The sequence below is a fragment of the Adiantum capillus-veneris genome, chromosome 7 (genome assembly GCF_014529385.1).
Source record: "Adiantum capillus-veneris isolate H3 chromosome 7, ASM1452938v2, whole genome shotgun sequence".
Taxonomy (NCBI): domain Eukaryota; kingdom Viridiplantae; phylum Streptophyta; class Polypodiopsida; order Polypodiales; family Pteridaceae; genus Adiantum; species Adiantum capillus-veneris.
Window position 1 is genome coordinate 110942127 of NC_140937.1, and position 12102 is coordinate 110954228.

The window sequence follows — 12102 nt, forward strand, 5'->3', positions numbered from 1 at the left end:
TGACTTATGCACTACATTGTTTCATGCTTTTCACACCATATCAATGATGTTAGCCTTTAAACCATCCCAAATTTAACATCCAAGGCTCATTCTACAATTAACACTAACTAATGCTTGTTTGTTGACAATCCTGTCCAAAACTCTTGCATTGCTCACAACGTTTTTGACCCTTGTATAGGATTCTCCGAAGCAAGACTGCCCACTTGTGCTGGCCTATTGATTTTTAAATTTTTTTGCTCGTTTTCCTCCAAAACTTTAATGCCAACATAATACTTATTATCGCTATATTTCAACCACCCACTCAGTGAATGACTGAGGAGGAGCAATTCATTTGCTCATGGGCCACGATCCAATGCTCGATGCTCGATGCTTGTTAAACGAGTCTAACCAAGGCATCGACCGATGGCAACCACTGACAAGACTTGGAGCAAGGATCATGGAGGAGCTTTCGATGTACCTTTGCGGTCTTGCATTACTATTTACTATTGGGACTCTTCACCGTCAAGATGGATGGATATTCATCCTTGGTGACCAAGGCGTGAGTTGGGGTCTAATTCAAAGATTTTACAGAGACTAGCAGGAAGCGAAGAAAGAGAGGAGATCAGCGCTTCGGCAGCCATGGCGAAGCGAGGCTTGATGGAGCAGGATTTAAGCAAACTGGACGTTACTCAGCTCACCCCTCTCTCTCCCGAGGTCATCTCTCGCCAGGCCACCATGAATATTGGTAACCCACTTCATCTTTCTCACTGTGGTTGATCAATTTTGGAGGTCGCCGTCCGTTTTGAATCGTGACGATGGACTCTTGATTGTTGTTTGGTTCAAGGGTTTTAGCCTGTTTTAAAGTTCGTGAGGATTGACCTCTTCGACCCTATGAAGGTATATGTTTTCTCAAAAATTTTCTTCGAACGTACTGGGTAGACATTGAATGTGCATCATCCACATACTGGGTAGGCTTATGTATGGTTGGTTGCCTAAATAGACGGAAAGTGGCTTTGTGAGACTCTGTGTTGTTATATGTGTTCATCAAGCATCTTTCTTTGCATTGTTCTCACCTGTTCTCATCCGCTCTATTGGTGGAGCAGGCACCATTGGGCATGTGGCTCATGGGAAGTCAACATTGGTGAAGGCTATTTCTGGAGTGCAGGTGAGCTTGCCTTTTCCTTCTAGTCACAACTTAGATTTTCAGTGGCATGATTTTTGACGTTTTTCTTATGCCATAGACGGTGAGGTTCAAAAATGAACTGGAGCGCAATATTACCATCAAACTTGGTTATGCAAATGCTAAGATATATGTATGCGAGGATGAAAGCTGTCCAAGGCCTATGTGTTACAAGTAAGAGGCTTCTTTCTATTTTAGAGAAATTTGTGTGGCTAATTTTGTGCCAGCTATATATTCCATTTACATCATCAAGTCACAAGTACTTTCTTATCTGTGAGCAGGGCTTATGGTGGGAAGGAAGATAGCCCACTCTGCGACGTACCTGGGTTTGAGAATGCTCGTAAGAAGCTTCTACGACATGTCTCTGCCCAGTAAGTCCACCTTTTTGACTGAACAAGAATTTGCATTCTGTTGGTTTGAGTTGATGGCCCAAGTTTGTTCTGAGTTTCTTCCTTAAGCTAGACTCATTTGCAGCTCTACAGAACATAGTTATCAGCAAGGTTTTTAGTCATTTTTATGCTCTTGAGAAAGGGTCTTGCCGTGCCATGGTAATTATAACAGTGTTTTGCTCGCAGGGGCACGATATTCTCATGGCTACTATGCTGAATGGAGCAGCTATCATGGATGGAGCTCTACTGTTGATTGCAGGAAATGAAAGCTGTCCTCAGCCTCAGACATCAGAGCATCTTGCCGCAGTGGAAATTATGAGGCTGAAGCACATTATTATACTGCAGAACAAGATCGATCTTGTCCAAGAGAGTGTGGCTTTAAATCAACATGAAGCAATACAGAAATTTATAGAGGTTTACTTCTCACTGGAAGGAGTTTTTGTTTTGATCTGAATGGAAGGTGTAATTTGAGAGCTAGTGTTGTATCAACCTTCTGAGCTAGGGCTGATTGATTTTTGGCATTTGCAGGGGACAATAGCAGGTGGTGCTCCTGTTGTCCCAATTTCAGCACAGCTGAAGTACAATATAGATGTTGTGTGCGAGTACATAGTGAACAAAATTCCCATTCCAGAGCGTAACTTCATCGATCCACCTAATATGATAATTATTAGGTCTTTTGATGTCAACAAACCAGGTGCTGAAGTTGATGAGATCAAAGGAGGAGTGGCCGGAGGAAGTATTTTAAAGGTTTGTGTTTGCTTTTGAACATCATGAATAATCAATCTGAGACGGGGCTTTTTCTGGTATGATGTCTCTCTTAGGTGGACCTCTTTGGGTGTGTTTGTAACAGGGTGTCTTGAGGGTGGGACAGAAAATTGAGGTTCGACCTGGAATCGTGGTGAAAGATGAAAGCAATAATATCAAATGCACACCAATCTTTTTGAGAATCATATCGCTCTATGCAGAGGCAAATGAACTGCAGTTTGCTGCTCCTGGTGGGCTTATAGGTGTCGGTACAACTGTCGACCCAACATTGACCCAGGCTGATCGGCTTGTGGGTCAAGTTTTGGGAGAGTGGGGGGTGCTACCTGAGGTTTATTTAGAGCTTGAGGTTTGTACCAATCTGCTAAGACTTGCATGTTGTCTGTCTACCGTATACATGCATGTATGATTAGTTTTGTAGGAAAGCTTGTGTGAAATGTTCTTGTGCCTGTATTTAGACTGGACAAATGTGATTCTCTTGCTGACGGAGTCTGATTATAGTGCCCAGAGCTTGTTTGGTTTCTTAATCGTTATAGAAGTGAATTTTGTTGTTCTTGTCTTTTATTTTTTCAGATAAACTTTTTCCTATTGCGCCTGCTCCTAGGAGTAAGAATCGAGGGGAGGGTCACAAAACTCACAAAAGGTGAGGTTTTGATGTTGAACATCGGATCAATGTCTGTGGGTGCGCGTGTTGTAGCGGTAAAAAATGATGTGGCAAAGCTTCAGCTCATGTCTCCTGTTTGCACAAGTAAAGGAGAGAAGGTTGCTTTAAGTAGAGACATTGGCGGCTTATTGGTTGGGGTCAGATTCAGGCAGGTCACACTTTGGAATTACGGCCGGTTGCATAGGGAGCACACCAAAAGGAAAAAGCAGAGGAGAGAAGTAGACGTTCTAAGAAAGTTTTCGAGGCAGAGCAATGTGGTCTGGTAGAGAGTTGCTAGGGACAATTTTTGTGCGATGGAGGAGGAGACAGGGAAAATATTATTCATGCTTTCTCATTGAATCCTTTTGTTGTATCGTGTTTTTGTTGTGCAAATTGCAGAGGTTTCTTTTTTGTTGATATAACTACAATCATCGCATATGCAACCTGTAGTTCAATGTAGCTCTACCAAAGAAACCTTTAGAACATGTAACTTGTGACTAGATTCACGATCATAATATCCATTGATTAAAAACGATGCATAGCTTGCAACTTGTAGCCACTACGAGCATACACTATAACTCATTCATGTGAGAGTACAAAACACTAATCCGTGTTCCAAGGCAACAAAAAACAAGTCCAAGTGGGAGTCAAACTAAATCACTGCCAAAGTGGGAGTCACACTTGACCACTAAAGTATCAGAGACTAAACCGCAAATACATAGAAACTATGGTGAGAACCTGGTAGAATTCCTACAGAGTTTTCTCTATAATTTGAGTAAAATCTCAACAAAAATCTGCATGCACTATACCTATGAAGGCAACTAGGCTATGCACATAAACACAAACACCGTCTCTCATCCACCATTTGTCATACATCATGTCAAACATGTTACGTAGGCTATGGAGGGCTTAACAAAGGCAAGCCATGGTAGGAAGGGTGTGAATAGACAATGAGCGCGCACACACAACACACACACTGACTTCAACAAGCTTGATTGACTAAAGACATATCACACCCTATGTTATATTATTAGCTTTAGATTAGAAGACTTACATATAAAGGCTATCCATGCTCATGCATGCACTTAAAATTAGGTGAGAAAAAAGGATGGTTTGTATTTGTCTATCACAAAGAGACTTCCCATGGGCTTAAACATAAAAATCCCCCACTCAAGCCCAAACCTCTGACAAAGGTTTGAAACAAACATATGGAAATAGAAGCTCCCTTTTGACAACAATATCAGGGTGTGTGTACTTCCCTCGGACAAAAATCAGAGTGGGGACAACAAGAACTTAACCAAACTCACAAATAAAGGAGGTCTTACCACTTTTTTGTGTCGTAGTGTTTATAACTTGTAGAAGATTAATTCACTATGAACAACATAAAGAAACTAAACCTAAAGAACATCGCTTTCGACTAAGACCACATGTGCATCACCATCAACATTAACAATATTTATCTGACTTTTGTTCTTCTTGAAACACTTGTTGGAAGGATGGTTCCTCTTACCACAATGGACACAAGATTTTTGGTAAAGGAATCCTTTGTTTGATGATTATTTTGCCCGCAATTGCACATGATCTAGTACTAGTCAATGAAGTTGAGATAGAACTGCAACCATTGATTGCATGTGCAATGGGAACTATGGAAGAAGCAGCACATGATGCTCTTTTCTCCTCTTCCTGCAAGGAATTAACGATACCATCAAAAGAAGGCAAAGGATATTTCTCCTTTAAGACGCTCACAATCTAACAAAATTTAGCAGGTAAGCTATCAAGTAAAGCAACAATAAGATCTTCACCAGTGATAGGTAAAGCAATCCTTTGTTTGATGATTGTTTTGCCCACAAATTACACAAGATCTAGTACCAGTCAATGGTTTGGTTGAAGTTGAGATAGAAGTGCAACCATTGATTGCATGTGCAGTGGGCACTATGGAAGAAGCAGCACGGGATGCTCTTTTCTCCTCTTCCTGCAAGGAATCAACAATACCATCAAAACAAGGCAAAGAATATTTCTCTTTTACGACGGTCACAATTTGAAAAAAAATTAGCGGGTAAGTTATTGAGTAAAACAACAATAAGATCTTCATTAGTGATAGGTGAGCGTGCAAATTCATGCTAGAGCCTGCATACAAATCCCATAGACATCTCTGTTTGGTATGCATAGCTCCATAATGCAGCATGCTAGTGTTAGTCATCGTATGACTAACAGTCTCTGCTTCAAATGCTCCCACTATAGTTGCTAGGTCATAGGTCATACATGAGACAATCAAACATTGATGAATGCAAAACTGGTTGTACTAGCCTCTTTAGTGCTACCTATATACATTGCATCATCAAGACTACTCATTACTTATGGATGTGTTGTCACTGACATTGAGAAGGCTACATCCCTCTCATACATCTAGGTAGCTAACATCAACTCATTAGAGGTGATCTCCCATTTTGACATCTTTGATGTGGTTTATGCTTGAGATTTTGTTCAGTTTTTAAGGGACACTTTACCGAATTTCTCCCAAGATTTCTCACTATACACCTTTTGATGCATATGAAAATTTTGATATCTTGACATCCATTAGCAGATATGTGTGACATTTCAGAGTCTGTAAAGATGACTCGTGAGAGACGGAGGCCTGGCTCGTGTTGATACTTGCATTGTTGGCATTGTGGTCACACACGACCCATTAGATGTTGTTGCTTCTAACGTATGAGGCAATGACAACGATGCATGCGAGATGTAGAGATGGTTTTGACACATGTTAGAGAGGTGTCTTAGTATGCCATTGAGGGTGATGACATGTTCACCTCAAGCGTTCCTCATGCTTTTGTGTCTAGAATAGGCTATATTTCTTCCTATTGGTCGCTAGATGAGCATGCAATCTTCCACATCACACTTTGTCGTGAGTTCTCTAGTGGGAGGCTTGGCTGTGTGCACTTGGCCAATGGTTCGGTGTTTGACATTGCAGAAGTAGGAAATGTATGCTTTTCATCACTTAGTGGTGTGTATTTTATGCTATAACACGTGTTATGTTTTTTATATTTCCTAGAGTTTGATCTCGTTGTTGAGACATCTAGTAGATTTTGAATGTGTAATGGCACCGAGTTTATGCTTCGAGGTGTCAAACATGTGCCAAAATTGACTAAGAGCTTAGTGTCAGCCGGGTGGTCAGGTTATTGATTTGGGCTATATTGCTCTTAGATGATTCGCAAGGAAAAATTGGTTATTTTGAAAGGCCAAAAGTCTAGTTCATTGTACTCTTTGTATGTCTCTTCTCTGAAAGAAAATCCATTTATGTTGCCGAGATGCCTTCTAATGAGTTGTGGCATAGCCGACTTGGTTATATGAGTCAAAAAGGAATGAAACAACTTCAACATTTGGGCTATTTACATGTCTTAAACTATTCTAACTTTAGCTTGCATGAGCATTGCATTTATAAAAAACAAACTCGGATTACCTCTTTGCCATCAATTAAATAGAGATTTATGGAATCCTCTAGACTTAGTACATAGTGATCTATGTGGGCCTATGCTGCATAAATATCTAGGGGGACCTTATATTTCCTAACATTCATAGATGACTCTACTAGGAAGGTGTGGGTGTACTTTTGAAGAGGAAAGATGAAGTCTTTGCTACGCTACATAAATTCCTTGCAATGGTAAGAATCATGAGGCAAGAAGCTGAAGTCTTTGCGCACTAACAATGGGGGAGAGTACGTCTCCATTGAGTTCAATAACTTTTGTAGCAAAAGAGGCATTAGACTATAGTTTACTACAACATACACACCTACTCAGAATGACATTGCTGACCATATGAATATGACAATCCAAGAGAGAGTCACAACCATGTTGTTTATGTCAACCTTACCTCCAGAATTTTGGGGAGAGGCTATTATGACAACAATTTACATCATCAATCGATCGCCTAGTATTCCATTGAACTATAAAATTCTATAGGAGATGTGGACTGGCAAGAAGTCAAACCACAATAGATTATGTGTGTTTGGGTGTGAGGAATTTTGACATGTCCCTAAATATCTATGCAATAAGCTAAACCCCAAATCACACAAATGCATCTTCATTGGATATGATATTGAGAGATGGGCTATCGTCTCTAGCATTTGTAATCTAGAAAATTCATTCGCAACTCGCAACTTATCTTTAATGAGTTGAAGATGCACAGACAGCTTGTCAAAGAGGTTGAGTATCGCAAGGTCACATTCGATGACGTAGCCTCAAGAGAGATCAAACAAACAACTCAGTCTACTAGTGATGTTCCCACCACAAGTAGTGCTCGAGAGAGATCAGAGTCTAGCAGTCAAGCAATGAGGAGATCTACTCGAGTCTCTCGTGTCCCAGAGCGTTTTCAGCCAAGGTTACACTATTTGTTGGTCATTGAATGTAAACTTCCTGCCTGCTACTACCGAGAGGCTATTCAAATGGAAGATAGCGTGAAGTGGGAGCATGCAATGTGCACAATCGAAGTATAACTTGATTTTGGCAAATAAGACTTGGGAAGTGACAGAGTTTCGAGAGGGCAAATAAGCCTTGCCTTGCGAATGGGATGTATAAGAAGAAATACACGACCAAAGATCCCAAGCATAAGGCTACATTGACTGCTAAGGGATTCAAGCAAAAGAAAGGCATGGACTTTGATGAGATTTTCTCTCCAATAGTTAAGATGACTACATTGCACCTTGTGTTTGGACTAGTAGCAAATGAGGACATGGAATTTATCCAGATAGATGTGAAGATGGATTTCCTTCATGGGGATCTATAAGAGACGTCTACACGAAACAACTAGAGGGTTTTGAAGATAAACCTGAAAAGCCTACGAGAGTAGAGCTAGTGTGTGAGACTATGTAAGGCCTTGTATGGCCTAAAGCAAGGCTCAAGGCAGTGGTACCAAAAATTTGACAAGTACATGAAAATCCAAAGTTATCTACGGAGCCAAGAATATCAATGCTCGTATACCCAAAAGTAGAACGGTGGTTCAATTATCATCTTGATACTTTATGTCGATGATAACCTCAGTGTTTGAAAGTCTAAAGACGAGATTTCTATCTTGAAGAAGTCACTTAGCACGCAGTTTGCAATGAAGGATTTGGGAGATGCTGGTCACTTTCTTAGTATGCATATCAAAAGAGATAGAAAGCATGGAATACTGGAGTTATCTTAGGAAATGTACATCCACAAGGTCTTGCAACATTATAATATGTAGTGGGGAAGGCTACATTGGGTACCCCAATGTAGGCATATGCAAAACTTAGCAAGAGTGATGCTTCCAAATGTGATGCTCAAAAAGAGGAAATGGCAAAGGTACCATATTCTTTAGCAATAACTAGATTAGACATTGCATTTGTAGTGGGAATGGTTAGTAGATTCATGGCAAATGCGACCAGGAAACATTGGAGAGCAGTGAAGCACATTCTGAGATACTTAAGGGTATAACAAGCAGGTGCTTACCCTTTGGGAACAATGATGTATCCATAGTGGGTTCCTCGGATGCGCACTATGTGGGTTGTGTGGATAATCAAAGAATCGTGTCTGGCTATGTATTCGTATTTGCTAGAGCACCCGTGTCATGAAGATCATGTCTCCAAGATTGCACTTTGCTTCCATCATAAAGGCAAAGTATGTTGCAGTTTCTAGTGCTAGCAAGGAAGTTGTATGGTTAGCTTGTCTAGTGGAAGGCCTTGGCATTTATCAAACTCCAGTGATGCATTGTGGTAGTCAGTGCTATTGTGTTAGCGAAGAACCCCGTGTTTCACTCCAGTGATGCATTGTGGTAGTCAGTGCTATTGTGTTAGCGAAGAACCCCGTGTTTCACTCCAAGTTAAAACACATAGACATCAAGTATCATGTGAGATGAGACATACTAGCTAGCAAGCTCCTCGAGATAGTCAAGATTCATACATATGACAACTTTGAAGATGCTCTCACAAAGAGTCTCGCCTCATAGCGGTTTGCACATTGCATCGAGATGATGTGCTCTCATGAAGAGTCTAGCCTCATAGCAATTCACACATTGCATTGAGATGATGTGTGTAGGATGAAGCCATTGGAATGCTTCATGGCTGTACAACTTGTACATACATAGTCACTTGGGTCATGTTGCCTTCAAGTGGGAGATTGTTGGACTTTAGGCCAACTGGCTGAACACCTTTGAACACCCATCATTACTAACCCACTTATTATTTTATTGAATATAGAATAAGGAGCATGAGAGGGCAACTCACTCTCATACTGAGCTCTACCTACGTTGTGTGTTTGCTTCTCTCCTCCCTGGCACTACGCATCACACACTCTTCAAGTATAACCGATGGAAAGCCGTGACAATGGTGTGAATGACTATAAATTTGGAACCATGAAAAGAAATTAGAATGCATAAGTATGAAAAGCCTTGGATATAGCCCTATCTTATTGTGATAAATCTCATTAGGAAAAGAATGATCTCTACAACTTTAAAAACGAGCACCACCAATTTAAGAAAGTTGTGACAAATGTTTAAAGCTTCAAACATCACATACTACACGGTAAGAGTTCTCAATTATGATATTGCTCATTTACTACATCTTAATGTATCTACAAACAAGGCTCCTGATTTATTTCAATACTTTTTTGTAAAATGCTAAATAGCTTCACTTTTTTGCACACTAGGCATGGAGGAGGAGCATAAAATCCTAATAGCTTGTTTGAAATATTCCAATGTTTTTTACAAACAAGTGTGGCACATGATATACCACAAGAGGTCAAGAGGAGGAGCATAAAAGCCTAATAGCTTGTTTGAAGTATTTTAATGTTTTTAACAAACAATTGTGGCACATAATAGACCATCAGAGGTAAATAGATTATCAATGCATTCAAATATTGCTACATCTATACAAAGGAGAGCAAAATAGGAAAGATGCATACAATAAATGATATACAAAGCTTGCAACCAGAGAGAGATAAAGAAGCAAGTGGGGAACATTACAAGGATCAATTTTGGCTGCTCGACCCAACATCTTGCTTTTCGACCCTTCCTCTCCACTCCATCACTCGTACTTCATGTAACCCAGTACTTGCCTTCCTATATCACTAGTAGAGGCAAGCACATAGCTTGCCATAGTATGAACTCACGGTTTACACAAATCTTGGACATAGCCCAAATATTCTAATGGCCATTTTTAAAACCAAATTCTATATCATCAACAAGGCTATTGACCGTTTTCTCTTTGGTTACGAAGTTCTCACATAAATGATGTGATGAAAAGAAGACACTTTTTTTCTAGGGTTTATCAATGTGCTTGAACTTGCAAGAGAATTTTGTGTTTCTGCTTAAGATGAGCTTGCAGAGTGAGACACATGGTGCACATACACTCAATTCACTACAATATACTGATCATTTCTGTATGGAGGCTTCAAGAGTAAGATGTTTAAACAAGTAAAATGATCATGCATAGTTACATGGTAGCTCAAAGAAGGAATAAGTCAATGTATAACGATGCCTACTCTTCTCCCATTTCAAGTAGCTATAAGAGGTAGCAATTTTCATCTTGTATTATCATACAAGATATCGGTAGCCACGTTGAAACAAGAGGATATTGTGTTCTCAACTTTAAGCATAGTGAAGATCACACAACTACAAGGGTAGTCATCATTTGTGTTAGGGTGCTTGTTGTGGTAACTTGCGCATGGCTTGAATATAGGCACATGATGATCTATTGATTGGTTAGCATAGAAACAATGTAGTACATGGAAGGAGAGGCAGGGATCTAACAGAGACATGCTACCATGCTTAAAAGACTTAGAGGTTTAGAATATAGATTTTAAATTCAAAAAACAAGGCATTTAAATTGGTATCTAAATGCGGTACATCACCCCAAGGTAATTCTTAGCTAAAACACTTACCTTTTATATGTTTTGAAGAAGAGTGTGGGTAGTATTGTCATTCCAAAGCTTAAAAGCTCTCACAAGAGGAAGTATATTCCCAAGGAATGACTTATGCACTACCTTGTTTCGTGCTTTTCACACCATAGCAATGATGTTAGCCTTTAAACCATTTAACATCCAAGGCTCATTCTACCATTAACACTAACTAATGCTTGTTTGCTGACAATCCTGTCCAAAAGTCTTGCATTGCTCACAAAGTTTTTGACCCTAGTATAGGATTCCCCGAAGCAAGACTCCCCACTTGTGGTGGCCTATTGTTCTTTAATGTTTTTTGCTCGTTTTCCTCCAGTTGTTTAATGCCAACATAACACTTATTATTGCTATATGTCAATGCCCTTACTTCCCTTGTCACCCTTCTCCATTCACCACCCACTCCGTGAATGATTGAGGAGAAGCAATTCATTTGTTGCTGGTGGGCCACGATTCATTACTCTTGCAAGAACTTGAATTGATGCACTTACCCTCTATATGTTTTGAAAAAGAATGTGGACAGTATGGTCTTTCCAAAGCTTAAAAGCTCTCACAAGAGGAAGTATATTCCCAAGGAATGACTTATGCACTACATTGTTTTGTACTTTTCACACCACATCAATGATGTTAGCCTTTAAACCATCCCAAATATTTAACATCCAAGGCTCATTGTACCATTAACACTAACTAATGCTTGTTTGCTGACAATCTTGTCCAAATGTCTTGCTTTGCTCACAAAGTTTTTGACCCTTGTATAGGATTCTCTGAAGCAAGACTCCCACTTGTGGTGGCCTATTGATTGTTGATTTTTTTTGCTCGTTTTCCTCCAGAACTTTAATGCCAACATAATACTTATTATCGCTATATTTCAATGCCCTTACTTCCCTTGTCACCCTTCTCCATTCACCACCCACTTCGCGAATGACCGAGGAGGAGCAATTCATTTGCGGGTGGGCCATGGTTCAGTACTCTTGCAAGAACCTGATTTGATGAGAGATGCTTGTTAAACAAGCCTAACCAAGGCATTGACAGATGGTAACCACCGACAAGACTTGGAGCAAGGATCATTGAGGAGGAAACCAGCTTTAGATATACCTTTGCGGTCTTGCATTACTCTGATAAATAAAAGTTCTTCACTCTGATAGTAAAAAATACTTGATGAATTAAAAAATAACAATTGGGACTCTTCACCGTCTCTCTTCATGGGCAGAGATAAAGTAAGGCGTGAGACCTAAGTTGGGGTCT

General features: G+C 40.0%; 1 pseudogene across 1 annotated transcript; it reads left to right on the top strand.

Annotated features, from left to right (window-relative positions):
• Positions 1 to 395: 395 nt before the first annotated feature.
• On the top strand, positions 396 to 3460 carry LOC147454423 (uncharacterized; annotated as a pseudogene). Its single transcript, XR_015188622.1, has 8 exons — positions 396 to 724; positions 1083 to 1144; positions 1221 to 1333; positions 1441 to 1534; positions 1735 to 1962; positions 2077 to 2295; positions 2399 to 2659; positions 2884 to 3460. The product of XR_015188622.1 is annotated as an uncharacterized LOC147454423 (transcript).
• The last annotated feature ends 8642 nt before the right edge of the window (positions 3461 to 12102 follow it).